The following is a 3,681-nucleotide window of genomic DNA, read 5'->3' as shown; positions in this document are numbered from 1 at the left end:
TGTGTCATTTTTTGGGGTGTCCAAATTTGTCCATAGAGTTAAAAAAACGATTAATACCTGATAAGTAATTTAAAGGAACTGTTTTTTCCCTATTTTTGCATTGACTCTGTTATTTGGGTGTTTAACAATAGATTCTAGTTTAAAAATATATATATATATATTTCAAGTTTATTGTCCACTGATGTCTCTCTTCTCACGAAACGACTGGATTTCTTCCAGTTTCTTCAAAGTCCCGCCTTCTGAAACGCACTGATTGGTAAAGCTGACCAGGTCTGTCGTGATTGGTTCCCTGCTTAAAGTGTGTGTGACGATGTCCCACCCATACAATATAACCGACTGCGAGTTCCGCTTCTCAAGCTGTTTTGATTGGTCGGTCTCTCTCTCAGTACACGTGAATTGATCACCTTGGCTTTTAGATATAAACGGTAAAATTGGCGTAAACTTCACTTTATCAGTTAAACACATGCGGGCCGATCGAAGTATAACGGAGGTCTGCTAGTGCATACGCAAATTTCACTTTAACCCCCCATTACTAATGTCGGAATCCGAATGAAGGTTATGCAGCGACTATTTTCTACCCCAACTAGGGTAGGCACAATATTTAGTTATCTTTAACGGCATGTTTTTTACAAGAAAGGCTTACAAGAAAGGCTAGAGAAGTAGTCGTTATTTTTCAATGGAGGCGGTTTTCAACCTATCAATCGTCATAGATAGGTGCATTCCAGAACTTGGCGTTCCCTCGGCCTGGTGTCAATAACAGACGTAATCTCAGTAACAAGGGCGTTTTTTAAGTTTTAATACTTACATAATGTTCGCGTGAATACGATTCCCTCTTATATAACAAAAACTCGGATTCAAATTGTAATTTTAATGTATCACTCCTTGACCCTGCTTGTGAAATCCCAGCAAAAGTATTTTAACTGTTTTCTACATAAAATCATCCAACAGAATATTCAGTGAAAGTATGCTACAACAACAATATCTTAAATATATTGACTGAATGATGCCATTTCAAAGATTGAAATTAATGCTTGACCTTAATATTTGATGCTTGTTATCTTAGTATTTAGTATTAAGCCTGGGTTTTCACAGGGTCACAAATGCTTACATGCTGTCATCAATGCTGCATACATACTGCTAGTGCTAAATGTAGATAAAAACGTTATGGTTCCTAAAATATAAAAAAATCTGGTCGAAAGGTTGGAGACATATAGCAAACAGTAAACGGAAATACTTTAATATTGCTGCATTTTGTTTTCTGTTATTGCTGCATTTTGTTTACTGTTGTGTGTCCATTTACCTGGTCTTCGTGTCTGCACTACTGTTAAAAAAGCACGTGTCTGCTGCTCTTCACGCTGCGCGATTTTGAGTGGAGAGAAGCAGCGCGCGCGGAGCGGAAAGGGTTCAAATGAAGCGCGTTTGGCGGTAGATAAAGCGGCAAAAGATCAATTACATAAATGTTCCTGAGAGCGCGTGTGATGCGATTCTCCGTTGTGTAGTCGCGTGCCCCAATTTAAACAACCGAAATAGTCAAATGTTTTAATTGTTTTATTATGCTATGTCTCGTGGTCCGGATGGAACGAAGCAAAGTTCCGGTGTTATGCTGAAAAATGCACCCCCTCATCCCCACAATGGTTAGGGTTAGGATTAGGTGTTAGGGGAGGGGTTAGGATTAGGTGTGGGGAGGGGAGTGGTTAGAATTAGCCAATCAGACAGCGTGTATTTGAAGGGGGTGCTTAATCTGGCAGGGGTGCATTTTTCGGCACAACACCGGATGACTGATGTAAATTGAAAAAAAGGATGGGCCCTAAAACTGATCTCTGTGGCACTCCAAATGTAACCCCAGATTGATGTGACATTTCATAATTTACAAACAAGTTAAATAGGATTTAAATCAGGCTAATAATGCCTGACCACCAATGCCAACATTAGAATTGCGTGATCTAGAGGATTTAAAAGCGGCTCTCAGGTCCATTAGGATAAATAGAGAGATGTCGCCGTGATCAGATGCTACGAGAAGATCATTCGTCACTTTAAGGGGTTCTGTCTCTGTACCGTGGATGGGCCTAAATCCTGACTGAAATCTTTTATACAAGCTATTATCCTGTAGGAATGTGCATAATTGGCTTGAGACTACCTTTTTCGAGTATTTTGGATGCAAAAGGTAGGCTTGAGATTGGTACAAAGTTAGTTAATTCTACCGGATGGAGTTGAGGCTTTTTTATAAGGGACCTGATGACTGCTAGCTTGAAAGCCTTTGGGATATATCCTAATCAGAATCAGAAGGAGCTTTTTTGCCAACTATGTTTACACACACAAGGAATTTGACTTGGCGACAGGAGCTTAGTGCAGAAGAAAGTGTAAACATGGTGCAAACATAGTGCAAATGTACATAAAGATAGAAAAAATGAGAAGTTAAATAAAAACAAGCCTACCTGAGTTGTTGCATCATCATCTTGCTAAAACTGTCTCAACAGTGGCAACAGTGGTGTTTTCATTCCTCTACTCTAGATCCTGTTTCCCGCAAGGACACAATATTTCTCTTCCTTCAGCCACAGAAACCAAACAAACTCATACACACACAACAAGGGCAGGAAGAGACATTGTCAGGTTGACTCCCCAATGATATAGGCTACGTGATTGCATGTAGAAATCTGAGTGTGCAGATCTTCATAAGCCTTTACAGCTGAGAACTAGAGAAGAATGCATGAGAGGCCCACAATACTTCAACAAATCTCCCCAGCTTTTATCTATGGTTCTGGTGTATACCGATGAAGCACAAAACAAACCTATCCTTCCAATGTGAGAGGAGTATCTCTGAGTCCGTGGAGTAGGGATTATTGGCAGACCTTTCACTCATTTGGGTGGGGCAGACACGGACTTGTATATATGGGACCCAATACTGAAATTCCAATCCCACTCCTAAGAAAAACACAAACTAAGACAAAAATTTATTTTAAAAGGTTTAGGCATTTTTTCATTTCTTATTTTAGTCCAAGGTGTAAGAAGTAAGATGTAATTTTTTCAAGTAATTTTTTACTTTAGTTCAGATGTGGGGATATACAGATCTCTTCTGCCCTCTTCTGTCAATAAGCGGTAATACATGTTTTAAAATGTAAATTATTACGACACTAGCAGAATGCAGATGATGTAACAATGACCTCAGCTTCTGGCCATTAGTCACATTAATCATTCATTCCTCATCAGAGTGACTTTTTAAACAGACAGACTGCAATGATCGAGAAAAACAGATTTACAAACATTCATCATCAACAATTTGCAAAACAATTTGTGGTATTTATAGCACAAATTGTGTTATGGAAAAACAGTTAAAGGGATAGTTCACCAAAGATGAAAATTATTGTATCTACTCAACCTCATGTCATTTCAAGCCTGTATGACTTTCCTCTGCAGAACAAAAAAGAAGATATTTTGAAGAACGTTGGTAACCATACAAAATTGTCCCCCTTTCATATGGAAATGAAACCATTGAGAAATTTATCAAAATATCTTCTTTTGTTTTCCACAGAACCTTAGCAAACACCACTTATAAATACAAAGATTTAAGATAAACAGGGTTAGTTATGGTTGATTTAGTCTCTGATGTCACATCTACATGCTGGGCATCACCGCCTGAACAGACTCCAAAAATTTGCTATGATGTATAAAAACCCTGGTCAT

The sequence above is a fragment of the Triplophysa dalaica genome, chromosome 1, assembly GCF_015846415.1.
Source record: "Triplophysa dalaica isolate WHDGS20190420 chromosome 1, ASM1584641v1, whole genome shotgun sequence".
NCBI lineage: Eukaryota > Metazoa > Chordata > Actinopteri > Cypriniformes > Nemacheilidae > Triplophysa > Triplophysa dalaica.
This window is presented reverse-complemented; position numbering follows the sequence as displayed.